Source organism: Canis lupus, chromosome 5 (assembly GCF_003254725.2).
Source record: "Canis lupus dingo isolate Sandy chromosome 5, ASM325472v2, whole genome shotgun sequence".
Classification (NCBI taxonomy): domain Eukaryota; kingdom Metazoa; phylum Chordata; class Mammalia; order Carnivora; family Canidae; genus Canis; species Canis lupus.
In genome coordinates this window covers 78,103,641-78,128,354 of record NC_064247.1, presented here as the reverse complement: position 1 = coordinate 78,128,354, position 24,714 = coordinate 78,103,641, and the positions used below count along the sequence as shown (strand labels likewise).

At 38.9% G+C, this 24,714-nt stretch overlaps 1 long non-coding RNA gene across 2 annotated transcripts in view; it reads left to right on the top strand.

Annotated features, from left to right (window-relative positions):
• The window catches only part of LOC112646585 (uncharacterized), a 126,029-nt gene that overhangs the window by 34,635 nt on the left and 66,680 nt on the right, over positions 1-24,714 (top strand). For both annotated transcript variants that reach the window (XR_004815725.2, XR_003127737.3), the window contains exon 4: positions 17,374-17,443. This is a non-coding gene — a long non-coding RNA (uncharacterized LOC112646585). The remainder of the gene's footprint in view (positions 1-17,373; positions 17,444-24,714) is intronic.

The following is a 24,714-nucleotide window of genomic DNA, read 5'->3' as shown; positions in this document are numbered from 1 at the left end:
TAGAAACCTATATCTCTTACTCCCCTTCACCCATTTTGCTCATCCCTCCAAAAACCCTCCCATCTGGCAGTCATCCGTTTATTCTCTGTATTTATGGGTCAGTTTCTACTTTTTGTTTGTTTATTCATTTGTTTTGTTTTTTAGATTCCACATATAAGTTAGATCATATGGTGTTTGACTTTCTCTATCTGACTATTTCACTTAGCATAATATCTTCTTGGCCTATCCGTGTTGTCACAAATGGCAAAAATCTCATTCTTTTTTATGGCTGAGTAATCTTCCATTTGTGTATATATAGCACTCATTTTTGCCTACTCATCTGTTGATGGACGCTGAATTGCTTCCATAACTTGGCTATTGTAAATAATGCAGTAGCATAGAGATGCATATATGCTACAATAGACATGGAAGTGTGTGTATATTTTCAAATTAGTATTTTTATTTTCTTTGGATAAATATCCAGTCGTGAAATCACTGCATTATATGATATTTCTATTTTTAATTTTTGAAGAATCTCCACACTATTTTCCTGATCTGAATGTTAATAGTTCAGCACTCTTAATTTTTCCTGTATCTGTGAAAGAAGAGGCCCATAGGATGTTAGGGAGTTTGAAGAGATACACAATATTTACATCATTATGGGATTTGTTAGCCTCTTCAGAATAATCAATTTGGGCTTGTAGAGCACATGTTTCAGGATCTATGGAGTCTGGAAATTCCAAGGTTATTTCTCCTGAGGCAAAAATTTATTTGGCCTCCTAATTTAGAAAGTAGATCTCAGGCAGCCCTGGTGGCCCAGTGGTTTAGCGCCGCCTTCAGCCTTCAGCCCAGGGTGTGATCCTGGAGACCTGGGATCGAGTCCCTCATTGGGCTCCCTGCATGGAACCTGCTTCTCCCTCTGCCTGTGTCTCTGCCTCTCTCTCTGAGTCTCACATGAATAAATGAATAAAATCTGTAAAAAGAAAAAAGAAAGAAAGAAAGAAAAAGAAAAAGAAAAAGAAAGCAGATCAATAGGAGCCATGTTACAAATAGAAAGGCAAGATTTTCAGAAAAGAGGCCAAGGGTAACAGTATGGGTTCTGATGAGGGAATCCTTTAATTTTGATTGGACACACCCACCACCAAAACATTTTTATTACTTCAGGGAAGTTCTCAATATATCATGGTGGGGTTTAAAGTCACTCTGGTATCTACTAGCACAGTACAGATTTCTCCATTTATTTAATGTTTTATTCCACCCTCATGATTTATAGGAATTACTAGGAGTAGCTTAGTGGGCAATTCCTCCAAGTCCTGTCAGTGTTGATAATTGTCTTGGAGATCTGATGGTTGAATGTTCCCTCTAGTTGGATAATTAGGTTGTTTGAAGTTACAGTCCCTTTTCCAATGTCCTTTCTGTTTGCAGTATTGACAGGTATCTTTGCCAACAGGAGCAAAATTAGCTCTAAAATTTGATTGAGGCCCCTATAGTTGCTATAATTGTAGGATCATGAGCTTATTTGCTTGATGACTTCCACGGTCTAAAAATTCTTTCAAAATATTCAGCAAGATGCTGGAGATCAGAAAGGGGAGTGATCTCCCATTCTAATTTATGCTTCTTTAATAAATCATTAAGCTCACAGCAAAGCCCATTAACAAAATGAGCAGACAAGGCAATATTAGCTTCAGAGTCCCTGAGACCAGAATGCTGTCTAAATATTTCTTCTAAGCAAATTGAAAGTCTGCAACTGATTCATCCCTTTTGTGTTTACAGGATTGTATTACAGGCCAATCAATTCTCACAGGAAAAACTTCCACATAGCTTCATGGAGCAATTAACCTAATTTTCTTTCTCTTTTTATTCCATCTTTTGAGATATGATTAGTGGGGTCCTCAAAGTCTGTAGAGGAGTCATTCCAATCTGCTGCATGGAGTCATCTTTGGGTATCTCCTGAACTTACCACCATGTGAACAAATTGGTACAAATCAGGGAGCCCAGGGTCATAAGTTCCAAAAAAGAATCCTAAATTTTTCTATAAATTTAGTTTGATCCCTTCTTTTGGTCTTGAAAACCCTTTATTATTTCCTTTCCTTCATATCAAAAAAGTTATGTTCAGACAGGAACTTCAAAGCCTTATCTAAAGAAATTCCTAAGGATCTCTCAAGATAACATAGTTGAGAAAAGAGTTGGGGACAGGGCAGGTTGATGCTATGGATGAATGGCTGAACAAGAATGCCTCAAACACAGATTAGCACAGGGTGAATTTATGGCTCATCTTAGGGGCAAGCTTTACCTTGGACATTTGTGTTTAGGTTAAAAGTGTTTCCTATAACAATGTAAACACATCTACTTATTAATAAACATTAAATAAGCTCCTTTAAATATACCAATAAAATAATATGATAGGGTTTTATGTTCAGGTTGAGCTAGTCTCATTTACCTATGAAATCATAAATAAATCTTTCATTTTTCTTACCTTACTACTTAAAAAGCTATGTATTTGTGGTATATATTAAAAATTTATTTATAATAGAGAACATCAAGAATAGAAGAGTTATAAGTTTGAAACACATTGCGTCAGTACTATCTAGAGGCTTAATGCTATTGTTACAACCACACCACTTTCCTCTTTTCTCCATTAACTTACTGGCCCCTCCTAAACAACCAGAGGACAGAGACTAATCATAGCTCTACAAGGATTTAAGATTATTAGGAGAGGGGCGCTTGGGTGGCTCAGTAGGTTAAGCACCTGCCTTCAGCTCAAGTCATGATCTCAGGGTCCTGAGACTGAACACTGCATGGAGCTACCTGTTCAGTAGGGAGCCTGCTTCTCCCTTTCCCTCTGCCCCTCTCCCTTCCCTAGTGTTCTCTTGCTTGCTCTTTCACCCTCCTTCTCAAATGAATTAAAAAAAAAAAAAAAAAAAAGATTACCAGGAGAATTTTTCCATGATTCTATTAAGGTTTAAAAACAAAAAAGCAGGTTGCTTGCTCTTTCAATGTCTAACGAGGAAAAAAAAGCACTTCAGGTATTTACAAGAGGGAATTTAATGCAGGGATTTTATGGGGATGCTGAGACACCAGTGGAGTGGGGCAGTTAACAACAGTAGGAAGCCACTACTCTCCTGAAGAGACAAAGGGAGGAAGTGTGCTATCAAAGTCCAGGGACTGGAATCATGTCAGGCCTCTGGGGTGGAGTTGGAGGTACAGAGGAGACACAGTTGCTTCTAGAGTCCCATCCCAAAGCAGAAAGAAGAGGGAAATGTACTTGGTTCCTCCCTTCCCATGCTCCCTTCTTCCAACTACTCTCATTGGCCAAACCTAGCTGGTAGCCAGTTGACTTTGTAGCCTAGAAATACAGCCTGTAGGGGTTCAGCTCCCAGCTACACAAAGCAGACCAAGGGAGAATGAGGAATGGAAGTGAACACAAATAGGAAACAGCCCAGAAACAAAACAGAAGCCTCTCTATAGATACGCACTTACACTTTTGTCGTTAGTAATTATTGAGCTGTGCCTCTCAGCTATCAGGCTTGAGTTCCTTCCAGTGTTGGTTAGAATAGTTAGGTCAGTATATTAGCCATCTCTCCTGCATATCAATGGATGCTAAACATTACTAGACTCTGCAGGATACATAAAGAAATAGAACACAGCAGCCCTGATTAGATGTAATTCACTTTTATATTTTCCTCCCTGAAAGAAGTAAATCCTAAAAGAGGAGGTAAAAGGTTATCCAGAGAGGAGATAAGAAGAGTGTTTTAGGTAGAGGGAATACACTAAAGAAGTGGTAAGAACATTTTGCATGGCCACAAATCTCCTTAGCTAGAATCAATTCTGAATGGGCTTGGGTGACAGAGAAGTGAGTAGAAAACTTTGGAGGACTTTAAATTTGATGAATAGAGAACACAGTAAAATTTCCATGTGAAAAATGGTGTTCAGTTCTGCTGGTGTCAGAAAGAGTACTAGGAAGCTGTTGGCATATCTAGTCACAAGATAGAGAACCAAGTAGTTGACTGTGAAGAGGCATCCTAGTGTGGTAGTTAAGAGCATGGGTGCTGAAGCAAGACCTCCTGGGTTCAAATCTCAGTTCTACCACTTACTAGCTCCTTTTCTGAGAGACAAAGATATAATAGTACTTACCTTGCAGGGTTCCAAGCATCAATTTTGTACTTGACACATGATAAATGTTAGCTATTATTGAAATCATATTAGAGGATGAGCTTACCAAGGAAGGAAGGGAGAAAGAATAAAATGCCCTTCAGGCAGCTCCAATGTATATTTGGAACATTTTGTAATCTAAATTGTAGTTGAAATCACTATGAATGCATAAACTTACTGCACGAGTGAGTCCAGAGAAAGGAAAAACAGAGGGCCCAGGACAGACAGAGGAGACAATAGAAAATGCGGTCAGAGAAATAATAAGAGAATTCTGTGGACCAGCATATTAAAACCTCAGAGAATAATAAAGCCTTACAAAACAATGGTCACTCAGCAGGATATTAAAAACCCTGGATGGATGTCTTCTGTTGAGTTTGCTGAGTTGGTTCTCTGCTTGCTCTGTCCTAGGCATTACCATCATTTTTGCACATTGCAGCATTTTAAACGACATTACTGGAGTAGGAGCCAATGACTATGTTGTGTAAGTGCCGGTCATCAGTGACCATTAGAAAACGGATACATTTTTTTTGTCCACAGGGAGTTGAATGTACATCTCTAAATCTTCTGAGGGGATTAATTTGGCAATGACAAGTGCACATTTTTTCATGGGGTGCCAGATGCATGTTGGCTGGTACCAATTTCCTTGCTTCCCACTGGAAGCTGAAGACAATAAGGAAAGGTAGCTCATGGCAGGAAGACATTACCAATAGCCATAGAATAGCCAACATTACTGCAAAGGGCCTGGCATTGACCTGATATCAGCTCTAGCTGAGGCTGTATATCCATATGCCACATGGTCATTATGCCTGGTTTGGAGGCAAGAGTGCAGTGCTCACTTGGGGGTGGAGGTCAGGAAAGGAGATAAGTAAGAGAGAGATGAGAGGGCAAATTCACTGTAGGGTTTTGTGGTTCAATTTCCATTACTGCTTTAAAAAATTGGGTGTGCAGAAGTCTAGTTGGTAGCAGCTTGGAGAATGCACCTTTCTGTGTTTCTCTTTTAATTCCTTTAACAGTAGTTTTAAAGGGCTTAGAGGGACAGAGGCCACTAGGAATGGGACAGGGGCTGTGATCTTACAAGAAGACCAAAGAAGCTGGGTTTTATAGGCTGTGAGACTGTGTATCATAGCAAGAGATAGCCATTAGGTTTGTTTTCCTTAAATCACTTTCAGTTCTTTCCCTGTATTCATCACATAAGCCAATAATTAATTGTTTGAAGAAAAGCCCAGCACTTGTTTAATCTTTCTCATGATCGAGGGGACCCATGTATTTTATCCTTCAAACCTTCTATTAAAGGGGATACAATGAATACTTTCACTGGAACAATAGCCATCAAGTGTGTCTGTCCCAAACTGACTGGAATCATCCTACTTACAACCCATTTCAAAATCTTTTTAGTTCATATAGCATAATTGTTAGGGGCACAGACTTAACCAGACTAAGTTCAAATCCCAGCTCTGCTGGCAACTAACTCTGTGACCTTGACAAGTCACTTAACTTCTCTGCAGTTCAATATCCTCATCAGTGAAATTGGACATAATAATTGTTCTTACATCTGAGGGTCAAAGTACCAATGTGCTGGTTAATATGTGAATAGGCACGTAAGGTGTTTCTTGGTAGACAGTGTGAGTTGAGTCCTTATTGTTCCTGTTGGTTTTGGGTTTTGGATTCTTTTGGGTTTTGATTTTTGGGGTTTTTTGTGTTCGTGTTATTTTAGAATCTCAAGGATAAGGAACCTAATCTATAGACCTGACACCTACCTTCTTTCTCCATGCCTTGACATGGATGGGCATTTGGCAAGGGTTTGTTGAATAAGTAAATGAGAAAAAAGAAGGACTGCATAAAGGAAGAAAGGAACATAATTTTTATCCTTTCCTTTTTTCCTGATTCAATACCATCACTATTTTTAGGTTACTTTGAAGCATAAGGACGCTGATACCCACTCAAAAGATCTTTTAAATGCCTGTTCTAACCCAACCTGGATCCCTTGTTTTTGAGCTTTCCTGGCTCAAACCATACTGGTCTCTCCCAACCATCTCCTTTTCTACTTGCCTGCCTCTCCCACGCTGTTGGAACTTGCAGGAGGAAGTTACATCTTGTCAATTAAAATCAAGTTCATCAATTAGCACTGTTGCTACCACCTCAACTAGGCTTATTAGCAATCATTCTATTAATTCTCTACCATGTTTCCTAAAGATATCCTCTTTCCCATTCCTCAATCTTGCAACCCACCTCAATCCCTCAGCCACACCTGCTTTCTGCTTTATTGAGATGAGACTTTCTAACATGAACTCCTTCAACTTCCTCATTCCACAGCCAAATGATTTATAATCCCTCCTATTATCATTCTGCCTGTCTCAGAGAAGAAAGTATCCCATCTCCTTTCCAAGGCTAATTCTCTCTCTATCTGGATCCCAATCCATCCCTCTTCCTTCCAGAGCTCTGCTCCATCAGTTATCATGCTCTATTGTTGTTGTTGTTGTTTTATAGTTCTCCCAAATCTTTGATTCCTTCCTCTTCATATATTAATATGCTCATGTAGTTTTTTTTCTACCTTAAAAGAGAAAGAACAACAAAAATCCTCTTATCCTTCTCCTATTCATTACCAAACCTGTCAAAGAATAATCTATTTGTCAAAAGAATACTAGCTTCTTTCACCCCTTCATCATTCCTAAACCCTTCCAAAATGACCTCTCACAACACTAGTTTGAAACTGTCCTCTCTTAAGTTACCTTTGACATTTTATTTTATTTTTTTTCCAAGAAATCTTAATTTCTTTATTGTTTGATTTTTTTTTGACTCAACAATTTTTTTAAAACTTTGTTTTTTTCTGAAACGTTCTTGTTATGAGCCTTTTGTTTTGTTCTCATTAAATGCACTCGACTCAAAATTGGTTTGGCATATCGAAAAGGAGACCAAGGAGGGACTGGGGGGCATGGGAGAGAGGGGAGGAGGCCCAAATGGACACAGAGAAATCGCGGGTGAAAGAAGAGGAACACAGTGAGAAAAACACAGGGAAAGAGGTGGAGACAGAAAGGGAAGGCAAGGGAAACCAAACAAAAACACCCCCCCCCCCCCCCAAAAAAAAAAGACCGAGAAAAATATTAGATTTAAAAGCAAATGAATTCAGGAGCCCAAGGAAGGGAGTAGGAGAGGAAACCAAGACCCTTCCTTCTCTATACCGTCCCAGCTGGGGTGGGGTGTCAAGGCACCAGGTCTGGTCGGGGTGAGGGGACACCTGGGCTCTTGGGGTGGCTTTGCACTAGTCTGCAGTGGTGTCCAACCCCACCAGGGGGCCCTGCCATGCAGCTTTGAGGCCTGGGAATCCACCTTGGTGATTTTGGCCGGAATGGGAACCTAGGGACCTGCCCCACCCTCTCTCCCTTTGATTGTCAGTGTCTGGAGAGATAGGACGGCTGGTCAGGGACGAGGAAGCAGATTCCTCGGATGCCTCCAGTCCCCCCAGAGAACTCTCCCACCAAGCCTGCTCTCCTCGCCCTTTTGCTGGTGTCAGAGGCAGCCTCTGGCTCTAGCTGGACTATGCCGGGCCAACTCCATCGTCCCTCCTCTCGCCAGCTCTTCACAGACCCCTGGCTGCCCCTTCCTACAGTGGAGTTCCTGGTCTAGTGACATTTTAATCCCTATATCCAATTACTCTTTCTGGGTCCTTGTCCTTCTCTGTCTCCCTATGGTATTTTATATGCTGATCACCCTCCCCTTCATGCATTACATTTCCTGACTTCCCTGACTTGGGTTGATCTTGGTTACCCTCTGCCTCTCTAACTTGTTTTTGCCTCTTCCATCTCCCACCTCTCAATACAGGTCCTCCCCCAATGTTCAGCTCTTCCCTTTATGCTCATGTATCTCTTTTTGGTGCTCTCAACCATTTCCAGGCCGTTGACTTTCTCCTCAGTGCAGATGGCCCCAGACCTATATTCCCAGCCCAACAGACCTTCAAAGTTCAAATTATTTTCATGCCTCCTTCACCTAATTTGTCTCCAGATTCCATCAATTCCACCTCTGCCTCTCAAATCCATAGCTTCCTTTCTATAACCACTGCCACCATCCAAGATACCATATCTCATCCCAAATATCACAACAGCCTGTTAGCTGTTCCCACTTCTTCCCTAGTCTAGTCTTCCAGGGCATCCTGAATTTTCCACCCTTTCCTAATGCTTTATAGACTACAGATAGCGGCATGAATTCCACAATCTGAGCCTTCTTATTTTCCCAGGTGTTAATTCCTAACATTGATCTTTACACACACTGCCCTCCAGCCAATCCAAACTTCACCTTTCAAAGTCCCATGCTTCCTACTGCTAAGCCACACCTTCTTTCTTCTTGTATTCGTTTCCTAAGGCTGCCATAACAAAGCACCATAAAATGGGTGGTTTAAAATAATAGAAATGTATTCTCTGACAGTTCTGGAGACTGGAAGTCTGAAATCAAGGTGGCAGTAGGGCCATGTTCTCTCTGAAGGCTCCTTGCTTCTTCTCACCTCTGGTGGTTGCTGGCAATCCTTCATGTTCCTTTAGCTTATAAATGTATCACTCCCCCTACCCACAAGAAGGTCCAAATTCTCCTCTTATACTGACATTGGTCATTGAATTAAGACCAGCCCTCACCAGTTCAGCCTCATCATAACTTGATTATATTTATAAACCCTATTTCCAAATGAGATCATGTTCACAACTTCTGGTGAATAGAACTTCAATAATATCTTTTGGGGGGACACAGTTCAATGCATATCACTTCTCTGCAGAGGTAGATTTCTCCCTCCATCCAATTCTATCTGTCAAAATCCTTCTATTGCTTCAGAATCTGGTTGATTTTCAGCTCTACCATGTGGTTGCTTATAATTCCCCCTTACCACCAGCCCCAAGTAACATAGTATTTTGCCCCTCTAATAGCATAGCTTTTCTCTCTGCTGCTAAATTCTAAAGCTTTCAAGACCTAGGACACATACATCAGTCATCTCTGTGGCCCTCAAAATGCCTAGTAGAGTACATTTTGCTCATAAAATCACCTACTCAAATAAAATTATAATAAATTTACTTGTAGATATGCAGTTGTGACCATTCTGTATTTTTTGCCACTGAAAGTAGTTTTTCACTTTCATCGTTAAATCAAAAATGTTGGCCAGGACCAAAGAATTTCAATCTAGACTTACTTTTGCACTGAAATATTTCAACATTAATAAAATATCTCCCTCTTTATTTAACTCTAAAAATTACTTTCTATAGGTGATTTATCTATGCATCGATCTATTCCTTGTATTATTTTGAAGTTAAAATTGCAGGTACCATGAATTCTGTTGGAATCTAATCATCTAGCATTCAGAAGATCTATCAGGGAATGGTCTGGGGAGACTGGCTTGTACCTTCAACTTCAACCTTATAGGCAATACATTGAGAATTGAATCAGCATGGTGAAACACAGGTTCCTTCTGGCCCAATTTTTATGTTTTAAACATGTGAATTACTAGTAATTAGTAATTACTAATTACTCTGTACTGTAAGTTTATTATAACTAATATGCAATTCCTAATCCTATATTACTTTATTTTGATTCCTTCATATTTTGACTTAGAAAAAGGTGGAATAACTCATAAATGCTCTTATATCTTAATGAGACTAGATATCTATCCTAGTTTTTCTTCTCGAGTTGCTGCATATATATATATATATATATATCTTCCCCTCTGTCTGTGGTGTATGTGTGTATGTATTTGTATATATATTCACAGAATGGCTAGAATCTGATTAATCTTCTAAATAGATTGAGCAGAGGCACAGTGAGAACATTCAGACTCAGCTTTAGTCGAGGACATGGTTCTCTTTAATGCATATTTGGGATGGACAGACAGAATTATTAAGGATCAGCACTCATGGGGAGAAGGGGAGAAACAAGTGAAATGATAGACTGCAATGGTGTTTAAGGGACAGTTTCTCTGCATGTGCTCACTCTACAGAAAGGGTCCTAGGGGCTGTAGGGAAATAGGTGGCCTCCGGGCTGTGAGCTAATGTGGCACCGCTGCTGTTTGCATAGCTGCACAGCCCTAGGAGAGACCCCGGAAAGCTAGCTTGAATTCCAATGAATATTTACAATTACACTGCTCCAGAGCCAAATGCAATCACAGCGCTCCAGTCTACAGGTTTTATGCATCAAAAGAAAATGAGAGGAGAGCTGCAAAAATGGAGTTGCCTTTGGAGAGACTTATAAACACAGATCTCACTGCTTGTGGCAGAACTAAAATGCTTTATTTCTGATAGGAGCAATTTATTCTTCGGGCACCTTCCTTGATAGTAGAAAGCGCCTGACTGGGTTTTGAAGTGAGAAAGTCTTCAGTAGATGATTTTTAATTCCGAGCAAGAGAAAGGCATGGAAGGAATTGTATTACATAATTTTGATTTCGTTTTCTAACAGAAGACCCTAGAGAGGAGTGAGAAAATCCCTAAGCTGGTCACAAATTCCATCTTCTTTCAGTTTGTTTTTATTCTATTCTCAGAGATTGTCCTTTCTTCATAGAGCAGCCCTGGGAAAAGCTGCCACCATTTTGTGTTCCCAGTTTAAAACCGTGGGTAATTGATTGCCGGTAATGCATGCAGCCCCTTGTTCATTTTTTCTCATGAGCTTTTGATCCACACCAAAGATCTGGAGAGAACTGAATAGGAAAAATTAGTCAGAACCACTTGAACCCAGTGAGGCAATTTTTAAATTTCAGAGGCACCAGGGTGGATGAAATTGAATGTTTTAAAAGGACTCCATCAGAACCTGGTTTTGTGGTTCAGCTGACTAATCTTTTAGACTATTAAGATTTATATTGGATTACTATTTGCTAGCAGCCAGGGTTGCTACACTAAGCAGAAGTCCTCTCTACTACCCATCCATACTTTTACCCACTTATCAGTCCATTTTCTCCCATCAAGATGCTACTGTTTCTTATTTATTTACTGGCTTGCTTACCCCTCCTGCTACTAATCCACACAGTCTTTCACATAACTATCCATCAGTTGCTTGTCTATATCCATGCTTGGAGCAAAGGGAGGGAAGAGTGATGTGCCTATATTTGTGTAACTAGCCATTGGTAAATCTGAGAAGGCATGCTTCCTTCTCCAATTATAGTTCCTCAGATTCTCAGTTGGTTATAGACACCAAGGAAAAGGAGAAGCTTTAGATTCCCATGATCTCCATCAGCCTTCCCCTATTCTTTATTATAGATTAATAATATTTTGGTAGTCATATATGAGTGTTATGCAAACACAGCTTCAGGATACTCCTCCTCCTAACTAGACTGCTACCTCTAAACTATTTCTTCAAGGAAATTCTGTAGCCACCAGAGTTATTTAATAAGTCCCTACTGTATACAAAGCAGTGTATGGTCTATGAATGTGCAGCAGATGTGTAAATATTTTTTGTAAGAACCCATGAATGTTGTACTGGTAAGTATAGGATGAAAAATCCCCTTGAAGTGAGGTGATTGATTAGTTGAGTCTTTACTCATATGATCAAAGATGTGTTACAAGTCAGTTTAGTGACCTCCAAGAGTCATTTGTTCTAACAGTACTGCTATTGCTCAAAACATTTGGGTCTTCTCTTCTGGAAGTGCCCATTACAAATTTTAAAGTAGGCAATAAAATTGAATAGACTTTCTTTTTCCAAAGAAAATCTACAGTTAGGCAACAAGTATATGAAAAAATGCTTAGCATTTTAGTCTCTAGAGAAATGTATATTAAAACCACAATGAAATACTACTTCACACCCACTAGGATGGCCATAATTTTTCAAAAAGGGGAAAAATAAGTTTTGGCAAAGTTATGGAGAAATTAGAACCCTCAGACACTGCTAGTGAGAATATAAAATAATATAGATTCTATAGAAAATGGTTGATGTTTCCTCAAAAAGTTAAACATAGTATTACCATATGGCCCAGCAATTCTACTCTAGGTATATGCACAAAAAATTTAAAACAGGTATTCAAACAAAAAGTTGTACATAAATGGTGATACCTACTCTATTCACAATAGTCAAAAAGTGGAAACAACCCAAATGGCCATCAATAGATGAAAGAATGACAAAATGTGATATATCCATACAGGGAAATATTATCCATGCATAACAAGGAATGATACATACTACATTATAAGTGAAATTTGAGCACATTATGTTAAGAAGATAGTCACAAAGACAACATATTATTCCATTTATATGAAGTGTCGAGAATAAGCAAATCTGTAGAAACAGAAAGTTAATTTCGTGGTTGCTTAGAGCTTGGGAGAATGGGGATGGAGCAGAAGGAAAACAGAGAGATGATGGCTAAAGTATACAGAGATTTTCTTTGTGGGCATGAAAATATTTTAAAATTATCTGTGATGATGGTTGCATATATCTGTGCATATACTAAAAAATAATTGAATTATGCACTTTAAATGAGGGAATTATACAGTTTGTGAATTATTTCCCAATAAATCCAGTTTTTCTGTCTTTTTAAGTAATCTCTACCCTCAATGGGGGGCTCAAACTCACAACCCCAAAATCAAGGGTTGCATGTTCTACCAACTAAGCCAGCCAGGTGCCCCAAATCTGTTTTAATTTTAAAAAGCAATTTATAAGCCATGTGAAAAAAAAAAAAAACATTAAACCATTAGTTTATGGTCCTACCCAATATTTTTAGATAAAGAATAGTATTATCCAGCTTGTTTATTTACTTATTTCAGAAGTTTGTTCCAACTGACTTTTAGCTATTTTTAGAAATCTAGTCTGCTATCAAGTGGTGAACATTTGCTGACAATGACAATATCCAAAGTAATGATCGGAGATCATGAAAGAACTACCCAGAGGAAAGTTCCTGAAATTTTTACTTTCATCTGAGAAATAAATGGATTATCTCTTTATTTTTTTTTTAATTTTTATTTATTTATTATAGTTACACAGAGAGAGAGAGAGAGAGAGGCAGAGACACAGGCAGAGGGAGGAGCAGGCTCCATGCACCGGGAGCCCGACGTGGGACTCGATCCCGGGTCTCCAGGATCCCGCCCTGGGCCAAAGGCAGGCGCCAAACCGCTGCGCCACCCAGGGATCCCTATCTCTTTAGATGACTTCAGAAATAGGAACTCTCATGCAGTTAAAAGTCCTGGTGTGTGTGTGTTTGTTTTTTTTTTTTAAGTCAGACTTCTCATATCTATGTATATGTTAGTATATGCATATACTTTGCAATAGGTAATATATGTAGTATGTATGTATGTATTCAATTTTCAATTTGTAACAGAACAAGTAGAAGGAAAAAGAAGTGGTTTTTTTCCTACTCATTCATTCAACAAGCATTTATCGGGTTCCTAATATATGGTACAAAAATCATAAGACAAATTTTTCAGGACAAGCCCTTATCTGATTAGGTGGGGATAATCTAGATTTTTTATAAACTACAGACCAAAGGATAGAGACCAAATAATACATTGGTACTTAAGAGTAAAGTTTGTGGGTAGCCCGGGTGGCTCAGCAGTTTAGCACTGCCTTCAACCCAGGGCCTGATCCTGGGGACCTGGGATCGAGTCCCATGTCAGGCTCCCTGCATGGAGCCTGCTTCTCCCTCTGCCTGTGTCTCTGCCTCTCTCTCTCTCTCTTTCTCTGTGTGTCTCTCGTGAATAAATGAATAAATAAATGAATAAAATCCTTTTTTAAAAAAAGAGTAAAGTTTGTAGGATAGTCAACAGAGACTAGTGTTCCTCTGGAGAAGTTCCTAGGTGAATATTTTTTAAAGCTCCCAGAAGTGCCTTTGACCAGCAGAATATCCAAAGGTGGTATAACTAATTGTCTTGGTGATAATTTATGTATGGTTTCTGTTGACCTACATGAGGAATCCATCTTTAGTTCTTCCCATAGTTTTAGGCCCTCCAACAGTAAGTACTCTGCAACTTTTATTAAAATGGTTCCTGTTGACCCCATTAACTGATGACAACTGCATAATAATACAACAGGAGAGGATATTATAGGTGTTGGTAGAATCTTTGAAATCCTGTCCACTGTGCTAATGATCTATGGGTAAAAAAAAAGTCACTTGTATATTTCTATAGAATTATTTTTGGTTTTTGTCATTTTTCTTTCTGCTAAAATTGTACTAAGTAAAGTCATAATAACTAGCTAACTAATTGCCTCCCCCACTGATGTTCAACTTCTATAGCAACTGGGTTCGAGTAGAAACTTAGCCAGAAAATGATTTCTGTGAACTCAGGTGAAACTCTAATGATACCACCACATAAGAGAAAAACTGCCACCATCATATAAAAAAAGTTAACGCAGAGCAAATTGATATCTAAGAGAGGCCCTTTCAACCTTGCAGGCAATGGTGTTTTCAAAAGTTTGCAAGCGACCATTTTATCTGGTATTGTTTGAATGTTCAGATGCCACCCAGAAGGATGGATAGCATTTTTTCTAACCTTGAAATAGACACTCAATGGAAATAGGAAATAATGAGATTTGCCTGTACATTTCTGCTAATATACCAGTCCTCACTAATGGCTAATACATCCAAGATTTAGTTTCTTGGTTGACTTTAATCCTCAACCCACCCATTAGTTTGTACTGGTGATACAGATTATATTAGGTGATAGTGTGACTTTTACTGTTTTGGGGAAAATTGTTATTTATTTACAAAGTTAAAATCTACTTGGATTCCTACCTCTTGGTAACTGTTGGTCAGTTACCTCACTCTTTTATGTTTATGTGTACATTTATAAAATAGATTACACAAAACGATACCCAGAAGAATAAAGGAACCAACATTTGTTGCAAATGCCACATGCCAGACACTGTGCTTGATATTTCATTTTAATCCTCAAAATAACTGTATAGTCGATGAAATTCCCATTTTTACAGACACGCAAATGGAAGTTGAGAGTCACTCAATCTGTGACCTTTGAAAAATGGTGGTACAAAGATTCAGAACAGAGTGGAAAGCCAAAATCCTTACAAGTTTCAAGGTCTACATGCACACCCCCTCCCCCTCCTTCCACCTTGGATCTCATTATCTTCACTTCTTCACCCTTCTCCAAACCTGCAAGCTTGCTCCTATGTCAGGGCATTTGCACCGGCTGTTCTTTCAGCCTGAAAGCTCTCGCCTCATATCTAAATGGTTTATCCCCTCACCTTCCCATGTCTTGACCCAAATGCCACCTTCTCAGTGAGGTTTTTCCTGATCACCCCACACAGTCTCCACTCCCTACTTCCAATCTTTCTTACCCTGCTCTTTTTTTTTCCTGTGGTGTTTCCACCCTTTAATGTTATCTGTTTTGTCTGTTCCTCTCACCAGAATTTATGGTCCACTATGATGTACCTTTTTTTTTTTTTTTTAGGATTTTATTTATTTATTAGTTAGAGACACAGAGAGACAGAGAGAAAGAGAAGCAGAGACACAGGCAGAGGGAGAAGCAGGTTCCATGCAGGGAGCCCGATGCGGGACTCAATCCCGGGACTCCAGGATCATGCATGGGCCGAAAGCAGACACCAAACTGCTGAGCCACCCAGGGATCCCCAGACATAGCTTTTTTAAAATAACAATTAACATACAGTGTTATATTCGTTTCATGTGTATAACACAGTTTTTGACAAGTTTATACATTATGCTATGTTCACCACATCTGTATCAGTATCACCTGTACTGATACATTGCTATTACAGTATACTGATTATGTTCCCTATGCTGTGTCTTTTGTTCTTGTGACTTATATTTTATAACTGAAAGCCTGTTATCTCCCACTCCCCTTCACGAATTTTGTCCATCCCTCTTCCTCCATCCCCTCTGGCAACCATCAGTCCATTCTTTGTATTTATAGGCCTGGTTATGCTTCTTGTTTATTTACTCGTTTGTTGTTTTGTTTTGTTTTGTTTTGTTTTATGAGTGAACTCATATGGCATTTGTCTTTCTCAGTCTAACTCATTTATTTAGCATAGTACCCTCTAGGTCCTGCATCCATTTTGTCTCAAATGGCATGACCTTATCCCGTTTATATGGCTGTGTAATATTCGTGTGTGTGTGTGTGTGTGTGTGTGTGTGTGTGTGAAGGAGAATGATAACCCTCTTTGCCAGCCACTCACGGGGTTGGTGAGTGAGCCATGGTGCTGGGCAAGTATGGAGACAGAAGACGTAGGTGAAAAGAAAGGAGCTCTTTCCTCCTCTGCCCACTTGTAGCCTCTTAGGCCCAAAGAAGAGGTCCATGCTCTGTTTGGAATTTACAGTCTTGAGGGATGAAAAATAAATCTAAGCTTGGATTACATTTCTAGATGGTTAAAATTCAGAATTTCATAATGAACAGTCACAAGGCTTAATGGATTTTGTGCTATGCTCTTACTGTTGGATATTTGTTAAGACTCAATGTGGAACTAATTCATCTCTGAAAGCCATCTTAAACTTTCTAATAACACATAAGCCTGTTGGAAGAAAGGCAATGACAGAAAACAGGTTCTTATCATTTCATTGGTATATAATTCTTCAGAGGCCTGAAATGAACTCACTTTTTTCATTTTATTAAAAATATTTTTTGACTGACTCAGTATATAATAAGGAAAATAGCTAGTTATAAAACCTTCAAAACAGTTAAACAAATTTTTTTAATGTACAAGCTATATAACTACTTCTAGACTTTTTTCAATGTGTGTATGTGTGTGTGTGTGCACATTTGTATGATTATATACTAAAAGGAAATTTGGTAAGTTGTTATTTCTAAATTGTAACATCCAGGGTTATTTTTATTTTTTTATGTCTGCATATTTCTCAAATTCTCTACCACAAATGTGTATTATTTTTATGACCACAAGAGCAATGAATTTTATCCTTAACTTTTAGAAATTTTACATCATTATCTTTGAAGATTCACAGAAAATATTCCCTATATTCATTATATTGCTTTGAATCTGTTTGCTTTTTCTTAAGCCCTGCCATGACACTAGCAGCAGCAGAAGTGTTTTACTAATTGAAAGATTCTTTAAGATTTTTCCACACCAAAAAAAAAAAAAAAAAAAAAAATTGAAACCAGTGATTTTTTTCCCTCCAAGAACTAATGAAAATGCATATCCAAACACAAAATATATTTTTTTAAGCTTTGGAGAATTGATCCATAGCAAATACTTCCTGCCTCCATCTCTACCCTTCCCATATATTTACCTACTCCATGATTTCTTTAAATTTCTTTAAACATTTACCAAAGGTCCTGAAGTAACATCTAAACTACTTGTCTCCTTAACTTACAGGTAAAGAAAACAAAGACCCAGCTGGGAGAGACTAAAATGCACCTACTTTCAAGCCCAAGCCTTCAGAGAGGTAAAACACACACCCAATCCTTCCAACAGATTCCAGAAAGAACATGGATGGCACTTCTCTTGATCTTTTTTTTTCCTTACACAAATTTAATACTTTGACCGCTTATAACCAAAAAGCAGTATTTAAAGAAACAGCACAGGTCACCTTTATTATATACGGCACGGTTAGCAAGATACTACCTTGAGTAGCTGTTTAAAGGGATCACACTTCAAAAGATAATTGACCTAAATTCTTCTTCCTGATGTGCCTCTGGTGAGTCTTGCCCACGTGCAGCCCTCCTATGCATCTCGCACATGGAAGAGATACAGTAGAGTCCTGGGAGGCATGAGAATATAGGCCACTGTGATTAAGACTAATTCAAACATTATTTTAAGGCCTGTGTTTAGTGTGCTAAAAATTCTCAACCTCAATGAGTGTGTAAGGGCTGACAGCTCCACTCTGGAAGGTATCAGAAGTTGATTTATAGAGAAGAACACTTTAAAGTGATTACACCTGTTCTGGTCCCATTTGGTTGGGGTGTGATGAAATGGAATTCTGTGTCTCTACTTTCAGAGTATTTGTTATGATTTGAATTATGGGCAACATTCCAAACATACATATCTAAAGAAAGAAAATGTACCATCAGAAGCCTAATGTTACCTAATTTCTTTTGTGAATCTCATAAAGATCACGAGTGTAAAAACTTTCTTTGGGCAGATGTTCACTAACTCAGTTACTTTATCTGGCAATGTTCACATTCCAAGTCCATTTGGTTGCTTTGCCCCTTTGATGTATTTTAACTTATAAATTTAAAGGATATCTTCTAGGAGTATTCTTAGGAAAGTTATGCAATTGGTTCTTTTCCAATTTAAAGTCTATAATAACACCAATTTAAAGTTTTAAACATCCAGCGTATTTACTGGTTGTAGAAATCCTGTCAGCGTCAATGAACCATTGTTCCAGACATCTTTGGAACAAATTAGAATCAACAAACGTTTGGGGTACATGATCTTCCTGGCGTGTTTTGTGACTTTATCCCATTATTTTAGAAAATAATCTTGTTGCTATCATTTTTGAACACTTCCAGAGCCAGACTTGGCATTGAAGTTCTGATTCATTTATAAAGTTCTGATTGTACATCACAGATCATATCTGCTTCATATATGGTGGACCAACACAGGTGTTAATTTGGAAGATGTTTGTATGACCTGAGGTTGTGTGCTAGCAAAGAAAGGCATGGGAACCAAATTTCTAACTCATATTCACATTTTTGATATGTGTCCTTATATTAGCAAGTGTTCTCATTGTGTGTTTCTCAAACAAAACCTTAGCCATTGTCCTTTAATTTATGAAATTAAAAAGAATAAAAAATAGAGAAAGTACACTAAACTTCTGATACATGAAGAGTGGAGAAGCCAAAATGAAGAAAAACTGGGGAAACATCTGAGGAAAGGGAACAAAATCAAGCTTCTCGGAGCCTAAGATTATATGAATATGAGCAAAAACCCATATGAAGTCACTTAATAATGAGGTCAAGAATGCTGAATAATTTAACATACCCTTGGATCTTGATTTGCGATTGTCCAAAACTAATATTTCACAGGCCACATTGCACTTTGTCACAGACTCCTATTTCTCCCTCAAGATAATGCCCAACTCTTAATGGACCCAATTTGGTGAAAATTACCTAATTGGCTGCAGTCACTTCAACCTGAACGTGACACTTTGGACATATCACAAGGATAAGTTAGGAGCATGGGCAGCAGACTTGCTCTTTGTGATAATTGTAGCTGAAGCTTGTGCTATCACCAAAGCTTATTATTTTGCAAGTTGTACACTCAGCTTTTTGTAAAAATTGTACTGTAAGGAAAAATCCCTGAGGAGGCTTCTTTTCCTACGGGTTCTTCTAACACTATAGATGAGGATGACCAAAGAAAATACTATGTGATTGTGTTTAAGTGCACTTAACTACATGCCACCTGATAAAATATCTTAGTACTATGAATTAAACAGTTCCTTAAGTCTCTGGGTTCTTTAGGTTTTGTGCTTATTCAGCTAACCAAATTAGTGCTAGTGAATGACATTAGTTAAGAGCACTCACTCTGTCTTGGGAAAATTTGTGTACCTACCCCTTCATCATGAAGGTAAATGAGGAATAAGAGGTCTGCTTCCTGCTAGCATTGTCACTGGTCTCCATTCTGTGCCTAAGTATTGTGCCTATGAAGACAGTAAGTTCCCCTACACAGTATGAGTGCATCCGACAGTAGACATCTTTCTCTGGTTAGTAATTCTTTGTACTTTCATGATGTTTTATAGTTTCAGAAGGGTGCCCTCTCTCCCTCTCTTCCTTACCCTTATCCTTTTTATAGTCATTGAGTGAATAAGATGATCTAGGCCCTGTGCTAGGCACCAAAGATACACAGATGAGTGAAAGGTAAGAATTCCCTGGTTAAAAAAAGGAGAAATAAGAATAACCAGTTACTTATAATCCCTATGCAATGAGTGCTCTAACCATGTGTACTACAGAAAATCCCAAGAAGTCAGGAAGCTGCACAGACAAAATAACTTTGGGGCCAGATCTTGAAAGATGAACAGATGTTTACAACTGAAGAAGGAGGGGTGATGAAAGAGGATTGGGGAGGTTGTTGCCTCAAGCAGAAGGGACAGCAGGTGTGAGGACATCAAGGTGTGAAATACATGGCTAAAATGGCAGGTAAGGCTGGATCAGAAAGAATTTTATGTGGCTTTTTGAAATAACAGAAAAAATATATATATATACTAGTCTCTGCTCCTGGTTCCTGGCACAGAGCTCCTAAATCCCCTGATATTTCCTAGGTGATAGCAGTGTCCTTTGTTCTAATGAGGTAACTCTTGGTGGGTTCATGGATAGCTTCAGATTGGCTGCTGGTCATCAGAGAGACCAAGCCATGATTAGGAGCTTGGAACTCTCAGCCACACCCCCATCCTCCAGGAGATCAAGTTAATGATTGATCATGCATATGTGATGAAACCACCATAAAAATCCCAAAAGTAATGGGGTTTGGAGAGCTTCTAGGTTGGTGAACACATACCAACTCCATGGGAACAGAAGCTCCTGTATTCAGGACATTTTCAGACCTCACCCTATATATCTCTTCATCTGGCTGTCCATCTGTATTCTTTACCAAATTCTTTATTATATAACAAAACAGTAAATATAAGTAAGTGTTTCTCTGAGTTCTGTGAGCTGTTCTAGCAAATGATTGGACCTGAGGAAGGGGTGCTAGGAACCAACAACTTGAGGCCATGTTGGATAGAAATTGTGAGTAACCTAGGGACCTATTATTTGCAATTGGTGTCAGAAATGGGGAATAGTCTTATAGGATTGAGCACTTAACCTGAGGGGCCTGTCCTATCTTTGGCTAGTGTCAGAATTGAATTGAATTATAGGACACTCATCTAGTGTTGCAGAATTGTTTGGTGTGAAAAAACCCACACATCCGGTGTCAGAAGTGTTTGAGAAGTGTTATCAGTGTGAAAAAAGGAAAACAGAAGCGGTCTCCTAGACATCCTCACCCAGGTGTCTGAACAAGTCAACAAGCTCCTTTGGGTGTAGGAAAAGCCTATTAAAATAGGCTATTTAGCACTTCTGTATGCAGCAATAATTTTATATTAATGCTATTCTCCTTTTAGCAACAACAGCTATTACCACATACTGTAAATGTATTTTTTCCAGCCCCTGGGTGCTATTAGCCAATGAAAGCCAATATGACAAACTGTAGTTTCCTCTGTCAACCAATGAGGAGCCGTGTAACACTCTGCAACCAGTCTTACCCAATGAGTGCTCTACCATGCTATCTCCAGTTGAGTGTCTTTCCCACTGGTGGTTTTTATTCTCCCATGATCTCTCTTTCTGCCATTTATTTCTGCTCTGAGAAGCAGTTTTGATCCATGTAGCTAATAAAAGACATGCAAGTGCTAGTGCTAGAGCAAAGAAAGAATCTCATGCTGGGTGTTGAAATACAAGTGTAATAGCAGCTCAAGTGAATTTCAAGGAAATGGTAGGAGAGAGTAAGGATCAGTAGACAGTTACAGACTGGTGGCAGTCTGACTTTGGGAGGGGCAGCATATAGGGCAGGGCATCTTGGGAGGACTCCAGGGTAAAAACTGGCTGGAGGGACCATGTGACCTCAGAGAACTTGGAAGGAACAGAGTGGCCATTGTCAACCATTGCCTTCATACTGGGAGCACCTCTCTGTAGGGTCTATGCTTTCAGGACCATATGCAGCACTAATTCAGGTAGTGTGTCCCCCCAAACTCCCCCTGCCCCTCAGTGCAAATGAGAATCAATGGAGATTTCATAGCTTACCAGGGTATCCTTCTGGAGCCAGGCTGTCTGGGTTTGAAACAACTCCACCATTTTTACCAGCTATATCACCTTGAATATTTGACCTTACTGTCTCCAGGTTCCCTAAATGTAATGGGAGTAAAAATACTACCTACCAAATGTGGCTGTTCTGAAAGTAGAATAATATTTATAAAGCACATAGAATAGTGCCTGGCACATATTAAATGCTTGAAAATATTAGTTATCATTTATTATTACCACTGTTTAGTTTCTGTCTATACAAGGAGGAAAATTGACTACATGATCCCTGAAGTCCCCCCAATACTAACATTGACTGAATTGGCCAATCCTTTTATTCTAAGAGAAAATTGTCACTCAGAGGGTTTGACTACCCACCCTCTTCACCAAGGTTACATTGGGAGTAAAGAGTAAGATGCAAAGCCAGAACTGGAACCCAGGTTTTAGAGCCCCTAATGCTATGCCTTTTCTGCCCTTCTATGTACCTGCAAAAAAACTGAACAAAGCATCACCTAGCTGGCCATTTCACTCCTTAAACTCTCCCACTCTTGGAGTTGCACAGCCTCAAGCCACTTTCTTTCTTTCTTTCTTTCTTGCTTTCTTTCTTTCTTTCTTTCTTTCTTTCTTTCTTCCTTCCTTCCTTCCTTCCTTCCTTCCTTCCTTCCTTCCTTCCTTCTTTCTTTCTTTCTTTATTTATTTATTTATTTATTTATTTATTTTACCCTTCTCATCCCTTTGCAGATCAAGAAAAGAAGTAGCAACCCTGGGAAACAAAAAAGGATTTGTCGCATTAGAGGAAATAAAATTTAGCACAATGTTAGAATGTTCCTCTCAGCATTTACAACTCAAGCACCTGCTGTTGGTCTCCACCATTAGGAGACTGATCATCCTTGCAGGGCAAGTAGTCTGCTTTCCATTCACCACTGCAATCAGATTATGGAAAAGCCAAGTGTTTGGATGTGGCCCTTTGCCTTAACTACCTTTTGCTCTTGTTCTATATGGCTGGAATCCTAGTCATACTTGTTCCCTTCCTAGTACAATTCTGGCAATTCTGCAAGGACCCAGTTGAGATGGAAGAGAGAGGAAAGAAGGGGGAGGCAGAAGGAGAGGTGATGACATAATGCATTCCCAGCAAACTGACCTATCTAGTGTCAATCTTGGTAATTTGTGCTTCTATATTTTCTCCTACATCATTAGAACCCATTCACAATGTACCAGGGACTCTGGTCTCTCATTCCTAGGAATGAAGTGTTCTTTTGTTTATTATCTTTTTTTTCTTGTCTCTGTCCATTCAAATGTTAGAATAATCATTACCCTTTAACAGCTGAAATATCTGTGCAGGTTTTTAAAAAATAAGTATTTTTCATTTGACTGAACTGATTTCATCAGAGAAGGTTAATGCGATCATTTTAATTTGCAAATTTTTTCTTCTTTTTATTTCTTCTACATTTGATTTTGAGCACACATTTAATAATTTTTGGTGGTTTGTGTTTCCGCATTAGCTGAATATGCAGAGTAGGTTCTCAATAGTCTCAGAATTTGATTATGACCAAGGAACCACTATTCTATAAACACGGAAAATTGGAAATTATCTCTAGAGCTGTTTGTTAACGAAGTCGAAGGCTAACCTTTAGGGCTCATTAAAATTCCACTGATGAAAACTCTCTCTCTTTCATGAATCCATCCCTGTGTTACGAGTGCTAGTGTGTGGAAATTGGTCTGGGCCCTCCCCTTTTGCCCTCCCCTTTAATCTCTCGGTCAGGTTTAGGCAGAGATTTTTAAAGCTTATAGATTTCTCTTTCTCCTACTCAGAGTATGTGTTATGAATCCAAACAAACACGAACAGGTCTCTGAATGTGTAACTGTTACTGAGTCCTACTGACCAGTCAGGCAATGCTGCTGAATCTTCCCTCCATCTATAAAGGAACAAAGTCATTTAGGAGAAATTCAGAGGGGCAAAAAGAAGGATATGTTTTCTGTACCTGACAGTAGAAATAAATAGAAGGACAGGGGTGAGGGTAGGTGGGGGGAAGGGATGACAAACCTCCAAATATAATTCACAGTTGGTGAAATGCATTGTTTTAAGGAATCTATTTTAATAAATGGCAGTTAAAATACAGTCTTATCAAGAGATCCCTGCATAGTAACAGCAGCCACTCTCCTGTTCTGCTGGCGGATAAGACCCTCCAAATCCTCCCAAAGTGCTGCAGTATCCATGTGCAGAAGAACATTTGAATTCCATTGCTAAATCTCTGTAAAAGGATTCTATTGATGGCACATAGCATCACTATTACTGTTGCTAAACAGATGGAAAATAATTGTTTATGGAATTTGTGTTTTAATTGAATTAACCTATTTGGCAGGAAGATCCACCTAAGTACACAATATAAAGCCTGCCTTTGATCTGGGCCCCTTTGGGGCATTTTCCATGACTGATAAACTGCTCCTCTGAGTTTATAGGCAAATGATAAAAACAATAAAAAGAAAGAAAAGAAGAAGAAAGCCAGGCACCAACCTCCCATTTGGGTTTTGTCTCCTTGGAGAATCAGACAAGCTAGCCAGGCTTGCAGTCATGCTGACGACTCAGCACACATCTCACCCAGTTATACACCCACACAGGGCTCAACATGAATGCCCTCATCTCTCACACACCCCCCCCCTTCTCCAGTTCCCTCCTCCCCTTTGCACACAAACACACACATGCTCAATGCAAGAATTCATATGCTCTCTCTTTTCAAAGATTCTTACTGCCTTTTCATATGGGCTTGTTTAGATGCTTATAAAGTATTTATCAATAATAGCCTTTACACATATTTTCCTTTCACCCTCACACATTTCTTGGATAGCATTATATTGTGGTATTTTACAAATCAGAAGCTTTCTTTTAATGAAAATGAATGTTCTAATTGTGAAATATTTTGTCTACTATACGTTCTGCTGTAAATTA